The sequence below is a fragment of the Callorhinus ursinus genome, unplaced genomic scaffold (genome assembly GCF_003265705.2).
Source record: "Callorhinus ursinus isolate GAN/ISIS: 27379988/994484 unplaced genomic scaffold, GSC_fseal_2.0 scaffold16, whole genome shotgun sequence".
NCBI lineage: Eukaryota > Metazoa > Chordata > Mammalia > Carnivora > Otariidae > Callorhinus > Callorhinus ursinus.
The window spans coordinates 21,495,169-21,511,133 of record NW_027397078.1 but is presented as its reverse complement, the minus strand read 5'-3'; positions in this window follow the sequence as shown (position 1 = coordinate 21,511,133).

Sequence of the window (15,965 nt, the reverse complement as noted above, 5' to 3'; positions counted from 1 at the left end):
TTTTATTCTAAACTAATGGTTTAATTCACCTTTAAATTCTTCTAGTTTGCATGGCTAATGCATTGATAAGACTTCAGGACAATGACTCTCTCTTTTCCCTATCGGCTTCTGTTTGTGTGTTTTACATTTAAACTAAGATTATTGAGCTTGAGAATCATATTTTAATCAGTTTAAAAACAAAGAGATATAACTTATAGATGTTATATTTCTTTAACAGAGAATTATCTAATGGAGGCCTTTTCTTTTTTGTTTTTTGTTTTGTTTTTGTTTGGTGCTTGGTTTCACTCCTTTGCATTTTAAAAAGATATAAGGCTAAATTTGTTCTAATTAATACTTCTAAAAAATCTGCTTGGATTTAACAATAATATTTTACTGGTAGATAACTTTCCTCAACTGAGTTCTTTATTATGTTTAATAAAGGACAACTCATGGCATTCAACATTTTAAAAATCAAATTTGAAAAAAAAATCTGCTATTTAACTAGCTACAGATGATTTTATTCATTCATTAAACATTTAAGCAGTAACTTAAAAGATATTCAAGGCAATTCAGAGGAAAAACTTAAGATCAGAAGCAATTAGTGCTGCCACACATGCAAAACATTTGTTTTTATTTTTCTTTTCCATTTATAACTTGAGTTTCAAAAAGAAGACATTTATGTTAGGATCCTACAAATGACTCTTATTTTTCTTGTTTAGCTGTTGCCCCAAATTGAAACAAGAATGTGCTTGTCAAATACTTTGCAAAATAGAGGCTTCTGGATATTTTCATTACATTTCTCAAGAAGTACAAAATCACTTGCCACGAGCTTCAGAGGGGACATCTCCAAATCTTGGTATTATATAAACAAGCTAATAAACTAAACTACTACACCAATGGAAATACTTACATGCAAACTTTTATGGAAAAAAAATGTAAAGATTACTTTCCATGTAGAATTTTGATAGGTAATATTCATTTCTTAGTTGCAATATTAACTATAATAAAATGAATTTGACAAATGAATGCATAGATATGTGAGCACTGGCTTGCACAGCCGGCATACATGAACTATAATTTTATAGTTTAAGTGTATAATTTTAAAATTGTATATTTAAAATAAAGTACAGTATTTTTTTTTTTAAATCTCATTTTCTGGGGCACCCGGATGGCTCAGTCAGTTAAGTCACTGCCTTCAGCTCGGGTCATGATCTCGGGGTCCTGGGACTGAGCCCCGCATCAGGCTCCATGCTCAGCAGGGAGTCTGCTCCTATTTCTCTTCCTCTGCCCCTCCCCCCGCCCATGTTCTCTCTTGCACTCTATCTCAAATAAATAAATAAAATCTTGTAAAAAACAATCTCATTTTCTTTGGAGATCAAATTAATGACAAGTTGGAATGGCTGAGTTCATTAATGAAAGAAACTTCCAAAACACATTTTTATCCATTAAATAATTTTTTTACAAATTTATTTAAAAATTGGAAGAATCTTAAAATGTGTACTTCCTGCTCTTCATTTCAGAAACAAAAACCAGTTTGTAGAGGATCAGTCACCTACTATACCGGTAAGGATTTATGTTGTAAGAAACATAGGCAAGGCAAGAATCAGAAACAGAAAAATAAGTGTTGGGAGAACAGAAGGAAGTTCAAAGAGCTGAGAGGAAGGCCAAAGAATCAGACTTATACAATAACAGACCTGGAGGAAGATAGGTAAATTTGGTCAAATTCAGGAATATGAAGAGACTGGTAAGAATGCCTCTGTTAGCACCACTATTTATGGATAAATATCCCTGAAACCACTGGACTCAAGATACTTACTACTGTTTCCACACTGAATAGTTTCTTAACTTCTCTGGCTTTTTTTGGTTATACCTTCCAGTTTAAGAAGCTCAGGTAAGGACACCCCACCTAATTGCCATGCCTATGTCATGTGCCTGTTTCAAGACCACTTAAGGGAAAGAGAGGAAACGTGGGCTACGATGGCTTTCGTAGTGGGAAACAGGGCCTTCAGCCTGCCAGGGCTAACTCAAGGAGGAGGAGCCGTCTCTCACCCCACCAAACCCCAAAAAAGAGTCATTCAGACGTCAGGTTCCAAAAATAATAACAAGGGCACACTACAGACTCCGACATCCAAATCCATCCTTTTTCTTGTTTCAATTTCTGAAACCAATGGGCCATGCTCAGTTACTACAAACAGCAACAAGTCACAATCTCTAGTTGCTGTCTCAGTATTCAGTAAAGATTTGTATGAGTATTCTGAAGTGTACCGCCATTATGTATCCCACTTATAGAAGGAAGAAAGCAGGGAAAAAAAGGGCCATTTATTTAAAATATCTACCTATACATGACACAACAAGCATGGAAGGAAATATAGGTAAGAGTGGGGCTTCTCTATTTTTGTAATTGTTCTCCAGATTTTAAGTATTTGCAATATTTCTCTTTCCTCATTCTATGTTCCCATTTCTTCAGCCATCTCCTGAGCTGAAGAAGAGTTCATTAGGCACATGTATTCAATTGAGAGTGGTCTGAGCCCCCAGTGGCTTTCTTTCATAAAACTGCAGTTGTTTTCCCATATCACTTACTTCCAGACAGTGTAGTATTAAAAAAATCCTCCAGGGGATCACATGAACTTTGAATTTTATAAACACTGCTTTCCCTCTGTTGGGTATCAGCAACCTTATTTCTCCTTAATAATTAAGATCAATCACTTCAACCAATGCCATAACCTCCCAACTGTCCCAATTCCTTTTTTGTTGTTTTGTTTTATGTTTTGTGTGGGTTTTTTTGTATTTTGTTTTGTTTTGTTTTTGCAATGGCATTAAAAGGCTGAAATTGTCAGGTGTCAGTCATTTAGAATTTAAGAGACATATTATATTTCACAGTGGAAGCATGCATTTTAGGGTACTTAAATGAGAACCTAGAGGTATCAAAATTTGAAATGAAACTGAGTGATTCGTTAGATTTAATCATGAAAGACACCATCTCTACTTCCTCCTGTTTATTACACGCAAGCTGGGTAGGAACAACCAGCATCATATATTGTGCACTGAATCAGATCCTATATGGCATCTCATAAAACAGTGCCGTTTTGCCCCTTTCAAGTCCCTGATCATCCAGTTAAACCATGAACCACTGTTAGTGTCTGCTCATGAAATGTTTAGATTTACCTCTTTTCTTGCCATCTTTTCTTCAAACAAGGGGAATTATTAAATGGGCCATTTGAAATTTTGCCCACTGGAAGCTTCTTCCTTCTAGGCCATCTCTATCAAATATAACACAATCATCAACTTCTGGCATAGGTCAGTATATCATCAGAACCATCTATAATCTAGGATCTAGGCTCAATTATGTTCCTCAGTTCACTGTCTGTAGAAAACCACATGAATTCATAAGTACAGGTTATGTGGGGATGGGAAAGTGAAGCAGAAGCAGGCATTACCAGAGTTTTATTTATTTTTTACTTTATTTAAGCTCTATGCCCAACGTGGGGCTTGAACTCATGACCCTGAGATCAAGAGTTACATGCTCTATGGACTGAGACAGCCAGGCACCCCAGCATTACCAGAGTTTTAATCATCCTTTTCATACTACTAGATGTTGGAGCACTCCTGGACCAATAACTGATTTTGGTAATGAGAAATAAAGATCCCATTTATATTGGGCAGATCACTTTATGTGGCTGCCTGCTGTCCCATGGCCAAGGGTACAGACTTCACCAAGATTTCATATTTCCAAAGCCCATACCCTATTCATGATACATACAATATGTGTGTGTGTGTGTGTGTGTGTGTGTATTTATTTATTTATTTATTTATTTATCTAGATCCATATTGTAATGCGGGTATGGCCCTTCTATCATGATGAGGGTATGGCCCTTCTAGAAAATCCTAATGGATTTTTTTCTGTGATTTGCTTATGAAGCCTTGCCATAGTTTTCACATAGATAAGATTCCATAGCCATGAGGCAAGATGTCTGTCCTTCTTAGGTGACGGCAAATAGCTTCTATTTTGTTTTTCTTTTTGTTTTTTCAACTCATTGCCAGAGTGTTTCTTGTTTGTTTTTGTTTATTTGTTTTCAAACTGATATCTGTGACAAAATGTCAGCAACTCCACAGATTGACACCAGAAAGGAAAATCCAGAGGAACGGAGATTTACTAAGCACATTTATGATAATCCACTCTCATTCTCTGAGACATCCACCTTTTTCATTAGTCAGTCTGTGATCCTGAATGGAGATATGATAGGCATTTCAACTTGTACATTTTGTTTTCAATTCTTTGAACTAATCTTTTTGATTCTTCCAAGGATGCTAGATTCCCTTTTACTTATTACTGTAGTTTGTGAAGATGATTTCAGAGACATCTTACTTGCTTCTATGCAACAGAAAAACCAATGTCCCATAAATCAGAGAGCCAATATGGGATCCTGTCATTTGTTGAGACTATTTATAAACCACACAATCAGCTGCTGGTGGAAGAAATGCAGGATGTATTTTGAGATCACTGCAGTTCTACCATGAGGCGAACTTAGAAAACAACTCAAGTTATAACCAGACACCTCTAAGCCTGTGCTCTGACTGAGAGTAAATTGGTGTTCTTGGTCCACCGGGGGTAGTGCTCGTTCAGAGTCAGTTCAAAAAAATCCCTTAGGAGAGGGTGTCCTGTGGATATGGAGTGAGTAGTCAGAAAAAGAGAGGGTCCTACTCTGGGTCAGGAGGGGGATAAGGGAGAGGACAGCATCGCAAACTCAAATGTCTACACAGCCCAGTCGATAATATAAACTGGTGCCATAGGCTGGGCAATATAAGAATGTTCTTAGCTTTCACAAATAAATATGAGCTCTCCTATATTTCTTAAAACAGGAGGCCCTCTCTCAGTCTATCTTTTGTTTCCCGCTTTTGATAATATAAGGGTTACGAAACATGTTTTGCTTTCTTCTTATCTCTACTACAAAAATATTAGCCAAAGTTCAAGATACACATTTACAGATGCTAAGCTTCAGGGCCAGGGAGGCAATGGCAGAGCTGGGACTGGACACAGAATCCCATCTAAAGGGGCAGCTGGCTCTTCTGCCCTGGGTGCCAGTTGGGTAGGGGGCTGAAGAGGGAAATCGAGATCCAGTATGGCTATATCTTTAAAATTTTCAATAGATACCATGGTGTATGTAAAAACTTATGGTTTAAAATTTTTAACAAATAATTTTTTTTATTAGCCTTTAAAAAAAAAAAAAAACCCAAAAGCAAAATTTAAAAATCCCTTAAAAATCTTGGCATTCCCCTTCTCAAATATAAATTTGCCCTGGTAAAGGACCACAGGTCCTAAGGTGGAAGAGTAAGAGAAACTGGCTAAGTACTTGTGATGTTATCATAGGGTGCTTCTTTAAGACTTGTGTTCCTCAAGGGGCACCTGGGTGGCTCAGTCAGTTAAGTGTCTGCCTTTGGCTCAAGGTCATGATCCCGGGGTCCTGGAATTGAGCCCTGCATCGGGCTCCTTGCTCAGTGGGGAGACTGCTTCTCCCTCTCCCTCTGCCTGCCCCTGATGTTCCCCCTGCCTATGCTATCTCAAATAAATAAATAAATAAATAAAATCTTATAAAAAAAAAAAATGTTGGTTCCCCCAGGTGCAGATCAAAAGCAGTAACAAGGAATAAAGTACAAGTGATATATTAAGGAAGTATTCCCATGGGAAACTATTAAAGAACTGGAGGGAGCACAAGAACAAAGAGGAAGAAATTGAGAAGTGCGCAAATTTTAGGTTGCTTTATCCTGTTCCAAGAGGGAATCTTTGGATTGTAAATTACTCCTCAAAATGCTCTAACACAATGGAGCTGGGGTTTTACATTCTCCTTCAAACATTAATCATTGTTGGTCACAAGGGTTGCTTGGGGGGACCAAAGTTCTCAGGTACTTCCAGATCTCTGCTTATGTGGACATAGTTTCAGTAGCCCAAAAGGAGTCTTCCAAATAAGAATCTAAAGAAACACACACCAAAACTGGAGGGGATACACAGAGAAAAAGAAAATGGGATCCAAAAGGAGCACTTAAAAGGTCTACAAGAGGGGTGCCTGAGTGGCTCAGTTGTTAAGCGTCTGCCTTTGGCTCAGGTCATGATCCCAGGGTCCTGGGATCAAGCCCCGTGTTGAGCTCCCTGCTCAGTGGGGAGCCTGCTTCTCCCTCTCCCACTTCCCCTGATTATGCTCCCTCTCTCACTATGTCTCTGTCAAATAAATAAAATCTTAAGACGAAAGAAAAAAGGTCTACAAGAGGTACTCCATGTCACGTCAAGTAAAGGGCCACAGAAACTACAAAAAATTGAGTGAGGTGAGAGTGACTCAAGTTTGAGATCCATTCACCAGGGTTAGGTTTTAAATTTAGACAAATAAAAACAGTGCTTCAGTGAACTGGCCATCCATTTCGGCCCTAAGGATCTGATGATCAATTAACCACTGTATACCTGATCTTTCAAAATGATACTAACTAACCTTGTTGCTTATGTAAGCATGCCGCTTTGCTTACTGTTTGGGCTCTTTTTCCACTGCATGCCCAAGGAATCTGTCATTTCTATGAAAATCAAGAGCCATTTTAACTTTAGAATCTCTAACCAATAATCCAAAACTAAATGAAACATCTGTAAAGTGTTTTCAAATATTACAGGGACTCTGTCACCAATATAATTCCTTAAAGTCTTTAAAAAGGAAGTATTACCTTGGACATCTTGGGAATACAAATATGTGGGTAGGTGGACCACTCATGTTGAAAATATTACAGTATTCTTACCAACTGAAATACCTGAATTCATGAATTTTTGGCACAACTTTATTTAGAGTGAGTGATAAGTGCATTTAGGTCTCTATGTAGTGCCTTTGTCATACTTGCCAGAGGCCAGAGTATAGTGCATATCTTGCTTACCTAGAACTCACTGAAGGTTTATTTCTTCCCAAAGGAACCACAGTTTTGTTCAGATATCCCCTTCTGACACAGCCAAGTGATTCACGGGATACTGAGTCTGATTGGTTCAGGAATGTTCAAATGACTTAATTTGGCCATTAAGGAATGGGGGAAGTTTTGCGAGCTCATGGAAATGTTTCCTCACTTCTAAGAGAGCAGAGAAACCATCTTATCATCCTTTGGGGATTGTTATTTAGATATGCTGCCTAGACTTCCGCAGCTACCAATCCCCAAAGGTACTCAACTATGTGGAATAGATCTGGAAAGTAACTATGTCCCTGATGACATCACTGGGCTATTTAAAGGCCTGACTCTGAAGCCCTCCTGTATCTCTGAGCTTTGTGATATAAAAGATACTGTATTTACTTATTTTTTAATTCAGTCTTAAGTGGAATTCTGACACTTGTGGGTGAAAGCATAACAGGCTAGGAGATAAAATATCTTGTCTCATTAACTTTCATAAGTGGAGGCAGATCTTTGCTTCTCAAGACTTCCATTATTAGTCGCAGAATACATGTATGAGCAATTCAGAACATAAGTCCCTGTTACATAGATGTCCTGCTTTTTCTGGGCACACTGAATCTTCAAAGCAAAGTAAGAGAGACTTGACATGGGCAGTCCCTCTTCTTGATTCTGTTCCAAAAAAGATATGAGTAGGAGCCTTTTTGTGGCTCTTGGCTCAATATTAATCATAGGTAAAGGGATAATTTTGAGGTTGGATTTGCAGGAAAAGATGTACGTAAATGTTAATGTGATAAGGGAGCACGTGGGTGGCTCAGTCAGTTGAGCATCTGACTTGATTTCAGCTCAGGTCATGATCTCTGGGTTGTGGGATCGAGGCCCACGTCAGGCTCTGCACTCACTGCAGAGTCTGCTTGGGGTACTGTCCTCTCCCTCTATGCCTCCCCCAGCTTGCTCACTTGCTCTCTGTCTCAAAATAAATAAATAAAATTTAATTTAACAGAAACAACTAATGTGATAGGGGCACCTGGCTGGCTCAGTCGGTAGAGCATGTGACTCTTGACCTCAGAGTTGTGAGTTCAAGCCCCACACTGGGCATAGAGCTCACTAAAAAAAAAAATAATAAAAAAAAAAATAATTAAAAAATTGTGATAGATTTCTTCTTAGTTAACAATTTTAACTAATTACTGATCAGCAAACAATAATGTTAAGGCTATCCTATGTTTTAACAACCAGAAAACTACAGAGGTACTTCCATTTGAAGAAAGCATGTGAATAAGACATTGCAGAACCATATTTCTTCCCATAAACCCACTTGATATCATTAAATGAAACACGCATTTGGTGAATGTGGAAAGATAGGAGAAAACAAGATAAGTATAAAAAGTATAAAACAACAATTACATAGAATTGCTTGGGAAATTCAAAGATATTTTGCTGGCCATAGGAAGTTTATAAATTAGTAATAATTAAGTGTCGAAATACCTTTAAGTTGACAGAATATATCTAGTTTTATGAATTTGAGATGTATAGAATTTTGAAGAAAAAAATTTCTTAATTAATACAAACTTTGAGAAGAGGAGCAAGATGGCAGAGGACTAGGAGACCTACATTTCGTCTGGTCCCAGGAATTCAGCTAGATAGTTATCAAACCATTCAGAACACCTACAAACTCAGCGGGAGATCGAAGAATAGCAGCAATTCTATGAACAGAAAAGAGACCACTTTCGAGAAGGTAGGACGTGTGGAGAAGTGAATCCGAGGCGATATTCGGGAAGATAGATGGCGGGGGAGGGGGCCTCCATCAGCCGTTACTGGCAAGTGATAGAGCAGTGGGGCGCAAAATCCAAACTTTCAGAAGTCTGCTCTGCTGAGGGATGTTGCTCCAGTGGCTAAGTGGGGGGTGGGACACGTGTGGGACAGTGTGGTCTCAGGACCCTCGGGGTCACAGAAAGACCCGGGGGTGCCTGAGTGTGGCAGAGCTCCCAGGTATTGGAGCAGGGAAGCCAGCTGCAAAGAGTAAGCCAAAGAGCGGGCTCTCAGCTTGGGGTTGGCATAAACCATGATCCGTGGCACAGTCGGGACACTACTCTTCCAGCAAGGGCCCAACAAGCGGCAGATCCAGGGAGACTCCCCTCCCTCCCTGGGGAGGAGTGGCGCGGGAGTGCACCACAGGAATCTGGTGGGTTTGGAGGCTCCAAACGGGGTAATGTGTCAGAGATAGAAATGTTCAGTCACAGTCCAGGTGAGCACAGAGTGCGGCCGGAGACCACGGAGACAGGAGTGATTGACTGCTTTTCTCTGTGGGCACACTGAGGAGTGGGGCCCGGAGTTCTCGGCTCCTCTGGGGCAGAAATTGGAAAGCCACCATTTTCACTCTCATCCTCCAAAGCTGTAAGGAAAGCTTTCAGGGAACAAAAGCTCCCCAGAGCAAACCCAGCAAACCCGAGCAGATTACTTAGCCTGGCCCCTGGCAAAGGCAGTGCAATTCTGCCTGGGGCAAAGACATTTGAGAATCACTGCAACAGGCCCCTCCCCCAGAAGATCAACAAGAACATCCAGCCAAGACCAAGTTTACTAGTCAAGGAGAACTGCAAAACTCCAGCACTATGGGAATACAGAACACAGAATTCATGGCTTTTTTCCCCATGATTCTTTAGTCTTTCAAAGTTAATTTTTTTAATTTTAATTTTTTCTTTTTCTATTTTTTTAGTTGAATTTTTCTTCTTTCCTTTTTCAACCAACATCTTATCAATTCCTTTTTTAAAATCTTTTTAAATTTTCATTTTTACAGTCATATTCTATCTGTTCATTGTATTTAACCTTATTTTTTGTATATATATATGAGTTTTTCTTTCTTTAAAATTTTGGGAAGCAATTTCTTCTAACAGACCAAAATACATCCAAAATCTAGTGTGTGCCTCTGTTCTATTAACCAGCCTGATCATATTCTTTTTTCTTTGTTCCCTTTCTTTTCTCCCTGGTTTCGGGTCTCTTCTGATTTGTTTAGTGTACATTTTTCTGGGGTTGTTGTTACCCTTTTAGTATTTTGTTCTCTCATTCATCTATTCTCCTTTGGACAAAATGATAAGATGGAAACTCACCTCAAAAAAAGAAAAAGAGGCAGTACCAAATGCCAGAGACCGAATCAATACAAACATTAGTAAGATGTCAGAACTAGAGTTCAAAATGATGGTTATTAATATATTAGCTGGGCTTGAAAAAAAGCATAGAAGATACTAGAAAATCCCCTTCTGGAGAAATAAAAGAACTAAAATCTAACCAAGCTGAAATCAAAAAGGCTATTAATGAGGTGCAATAAAAAATGGAGGCTCTAACTGCTAGGATAAATGAGGCAGAAGAGACAATTAGTGATACAGAAGAACGAATGATGAAGAATAAAGAAGCTGAAAAAAAGAGAGATAAACAACTACTCGATCACGAGGGGAGAATTCGAGAGATAAGTGATACCAAAAAGTGCAACAACATTAGAATAATTAGGATTCCATAAGAAGAAAAAAGAGAGAGCAGGGCAGAAGGTATACTGGAGCAAATTATAGCAGAGAACTTCCCTAATGTGGGGAAGGAAACACATATCAAAATCCAGGAATCACAGAGAAGCCCCCTCAAAATCAATAAAAATAGGTCAACACCCTGACATCTAATAGTAAAACTCAAAAGTCTCAGAGACAAAGGGAAAATCCTGAAAGCAGCTCGGGACAAGAGGTCTATTACCTATAATGGTAAAGGAAAGGACTGGTATGATATATTCAGAGCACTAAAGGAGAAAAATATGCAGCCAAGAGTACTGTTTCCAGCTAGGCTGTCATTGAAAATAGAAGGAGAGATAAAAAGCTTCTAGGACAAACAAAAACCAAAGGAATTTGCAAACATGAAATCAGCCCTACAAGAAATATTGAAAGGGGTCCTCAAAGCAAAGAAAGAGCCTAAAAGTAACATAGACCAGAAAGGAACAGAGACAATATACGGTAACAGTCACCTTACAGGTGATACAATGGCACTAAATTCATATCTTTCAATACTGACCCGGAACGTAAATGGGCTAAATGCCCCAATCAAAAGACACAGGGTATCAGATTGCATAAAAAAACAAGACCCATCGATATGCTGTCTGCAAGAGACTCATTTTAGACCCGAAGACACCTCCAGATTGAAAGTGAGGGGGTGGAAAACCATTTACCATGCTAATGGACATCAAAAGAAAGGTGGGGTGGCAACCCTTATATCACACAAATTAGATTTTAATCCAAAGACTGTAATAAGAGATGAGAAAGGACACTATATCCTACTTAAAGGGTCTATCCAACAAAAAGATTTAACCATTGTAAATATCTATGCCCCTAATATGGGAGCAGCCAATTATATAAGCCAATTAATAACAAAATCAAGCAGGAAGGGAAGAATGAAGGGGAGTAAGTCGGAGGGGGAGAGGAACCATGAGAGATGATGGACTCCGAAAAACAAACTGAGGGTTCTAGAGGGGAGGGAGGTGGGGGGATGGGTTAGCCTGGTGATGGGTATTAAGGAGGGCACATTCTGCATGGAGCACTGGGTGTTATGCACAAACAATGAATCATGGAACCCTACATCAAGAACTAATGATGTAATGTATGGTGATTAACATAACAATAAAAATATAAAAAAAAACAAAATCAAAGAAACACATCAACAACAATACATTAAGAGTAGGGGACTTTAACACCCGCCTCACTTAAATGGACAGATCATCTAAGCAAAAGATCAACAAGGAAAAAAAGGTTTTAAATGACACACTGGATCAGATGGACTTCACAGATATATTCAGAACATTCCATCCCAAAGCAACAGAATACACATTCTTCTCTAGTGCACATGGAACATTCTGCAGAACAGATCACATCCTAGGTCACAAATCAGGTCTCAACCGGTACCAAAAGATTGGGATCATTGCCTGCATATCTTCAGATCACAGTGCTTTGAAACTAGAACTCAATCACAAGAGGAAATTGAGAAAGAACTCAAATACATGGAGGCTAAAGAGCATCCTACTAAAGAATGAATGGGTCCACCAGGAAATTAAAGAAGAATTAAAAAAATCATGGAAACAAATTAAAATGAAAACACAACTGTTCAAAATCTTTGGGATGCAACAAAGGCAGTCCTAAGAGGAAAGTATATAGCAATACAAGCCTTTCTCAAGAAACAGGAAAGGTCTCAAATATACAACCTAACCCTACACCTAAAGGAGCTGGAGAAACAACAGTGAATAAAGCCTAAACCCAGCAGGAGAAGAGAAATAGTAAAGATCAGAGCAGAAATCAATGAAATAGAAACCAAAAGAACTGTAGAACAAATCAACGAACCTAGGAGCTGGTTCTTTGAAAGAATGAACAAGATTGATAAACCCCTGGCCAGACCTATCAAAAAGAAAAGAGAAATGACCCAAATAAATAAAATCATGAATGAAAGAGGAGAGATCACAACCAACATCAAAGAAATACAAACAATTATAAGAACATATTATGAGCAAATATATGCCAGCAAATTAGATAATCTGGAAAAAATGGATACATTCCTAGAGATGTATAAACTACCAAAACTGAACCAGGAAGAAATAGAAAACCTGGACAGACCTATAACCACTAAGGAAATTGAAGCAGTCATCAAAAATCTCTCAGCAAACAAAAGCTCAGGGCCAGATGGCTTCCCAGGGGAATTTTACCAAACATTTAAAGAAGAATTAACACCTATTCTTCAGAAACTGTTCCAAAAAATAGAAATGGAAGTAAAACTTCCAAACTCGTTTTATGAGGCCACCATTACCTTGATCCCAAAACCAGACAAAGACCCCATCAAAAAGGAGAATTACAGACCAATATCCCTGATGAACTTGGATGTAAAAATTCTCACCAAAATACTAGCCAATAGGATCCAACAGTACATTACAAGGATTATTCACCACAACTGAGTGGGCTGCAAAGTTGGTTCAATATCCACAAATCAATCAATGTGATAAAATACATTAAGAAGAGAAAGAACAAGAACTATATGATCCTCTCAATAGATGCAGAAAAAGCATTTGACAAAGTACAGCATCCATTCTTGCTTAAAACTCTCCACAGTGTAGGGATAGAGGGTACATACCTCAATATCATAAAAGCCATCTATGAAAAACCCACAGTGAATATCATACTCAATGGGGAAAAACTGACAGCTTTTCCTCTAAGGTCAGGAACACAGTAGGGATGTCCACTATCACCACTGCTATTCAACATAGTGCTAGAAGTCCTAGCCTCAGCAATCAGACAACAAAAAGAAATCAAAGCATCCGAATCGGCAAAGAAGAAGTCAAACTCTCGCTCTTTGCAGATGATATGATACTTTATGTGGAAAACCCAAAAGACTCCACCCCAAAACTGCTAGAACTCATACAGGAATTCAGTAAAGTGGCAGGATATAAAATCAGTGCACAGAAATCAGTGGCATTCCTATACACCAACAACAAGACAGAAGAAAGAGAAATTAAGGAGTCGATTCCATTTACAACTGCACCCAAAACCATAAGACACCTAGGAACAAATCTAACCAAAGAGGCAAAGAATCTGTACTCAGAAAATGATAAAATACTCATGAAAGAAACTGAGGAAGACACAAAGAAATGGAAAAATGTTCCATGCTCATGGATTGGAAGAACAAATATTGTGAAGATGTCAATGCTACCTAGAGCAATCGACACATTTAACGCAATCCCTATCAAAATACCATCCACGTTTTTCAAAGAAATGGAACAAATAATCCTAAAATTTATATGGAACCAGAAAAGACCCCGAATATCCAGGGGAATGTTGAAAAAGAAAAGCAAACTGGTGGCATCACAATTCCAGACTTCCAGCTCTATTACAAAGCTGTCATCATCAAGACAGTATCGTAGTGGCACAAAAAAAAGACACATAGATCAATGGAACAGAATAGAGAGCCCAGAAATGGACCCTCAACTCTATAGCCAACTAATAGACTAATGACTCGACAAAGCAGGAAAGAATATCCAATGGAAAAAAGAGAGTCTCTTTCAACAAATGGTGTTGGGAAAACTGCACAGGCACATATAGCAGAATGAAACTGAAACATTTCCTTACAACATACACAAAAATAGACTCAAACTGGATGAAAGATCCAAATGTGAGAAAGGAATCCATCCAAATCCCTGAGGAAAACACAGGCAGCAACCTATATGACCTCAGCCGCAGCAACTTCTTCCTAGAAACATCGACAAAGGCAAGAGAAACTGGGTGATGGACACTGGAGAGGGTATGTACTATGGTGAGCGCTGTGCATTGTGTAAGACTGATGAGTCACAGACCTGTACTATACCCCGGACACAAATAATACATTATATGTTAATAAAAATATTAAAATAATAATAATAAAAAATAAACTTTGAAAAAGCTTTGATACTAGGGCTAAAATCTTACTCTAGAAAAAAAGATGTGATAATCGACAGTCTCTAATTTACAGGAATTGTCCATGAACTACCCAGTTAGTATCATCAGTGATTAGGAAAAAGAGGCAAACCCTCTATATGAACATTTGTAAATGTTTTCAGTCAAATGTGGGGAAATGGTGTCAATGAAACACAGAATTTAGTACTTGTACCATATACGTGACTCAGACAAATGCAAAATTATACCTTAGAGAAAATAATCTGCTTTATGCCTATTGGTGGGAGAAGGAAACTGGGGTTGGGCGAGCATTGAAAGAGACTCTTGTGTGAAACCAGGCAGAAAATTAAATGGGAAATTAAAAGAAGATATTGGTCAGAACTGCTGGGAAATTTATTCAAAAAGACTATTCTAATAGGGCTATCTCTTTCTAAACTAGAAATAAAACATTGAATTTAGCTCTCCCTGGTTACAAAGAAACTTTAGTATAGTCTATTATATTAAGGACTAGGCTCATTTAGCAAATGAAACCTTAAGAAAATAAAAACAATAAAACAAAATTAATAAAAACAATATAAACAAAAAGTGATATGAATGCATACCTACAAGAATGCACACAAGTATTAAAAGAAAATGTTCAAATAGTTCAAAATATAGGATTAACCATAATAGTTGTATGAGTAGTGCCAGCTGTGAAAATTATTAAGAATTCACATATTTTAATGGAAATCTATACTTATATTATGAATATAAAAGTAACCAAACTCTCCTTTATTCTTTTTTTTTAAAGATTTATTTATTATTTATTTTGAGAGAGTGAGAATGAGAGAGAGAGAGCACATGAGAGGGGGGAGGGTCAGAGGGAGAAGCAGACTCCCTGCCGAGCAGGGAGCCCGATGCGGGACTCGATCCCGGGACTCCAGGATCATGACCTGAGCCGAAGGCAGTCGCTTAACCAACTGAGCCATCCAGGCGCCCTCTGATAATCAAATTTCTGTATTAATGCCCACCATACCCTTCTTCCAGAGGCATTCTTTCTTTCTCTAGCCATAATATTAGCATTAAAAATCAGAAACATACTTAGACATGCCAAAACAACATGACCATGTTTATATTTTAAGCCTCTGACCTGAACACTTTTCAACATGATTTTATAAGCTAATCTGGTCCATTACAATTCAAGTGTCAGGCTGATTGCTGTGCCCAGTTACTGACCTCAGTAAGAGGCTTTACAGATTTTCAATGCTGATAATAATCTCTCATGAGGCCTTATTTCAACCACCTAAGGCAAGCAGGTCCCAGGGAACCACTAATAATTGCAGATCTCCTTTCTCACAGCTAATTTAGAAGCCCAAAGTTTACAGACAACTTTCATTCCTATTTACGAGTTTTATTGTGTATTTTTTCCACACAGTTTCAAAATGGGGAGGTCACACTCCTTTAAGTTGGGAAAACTTAAATAGCAGTCAGAATTTTCCCCAAATATACATATAAAGTTTGATTCATTTACAACCCTTGATTTTTCAAAGACAGTCTTGTTATCATGAAAAGAGTTGACAGGTTGCCTGGGTGGCTAAGTCGGTTAAGCGTCTGCCCTTGGCTCAGGTCATGATCTCAGGGTCCTGGGACAGAGTCCCGCAT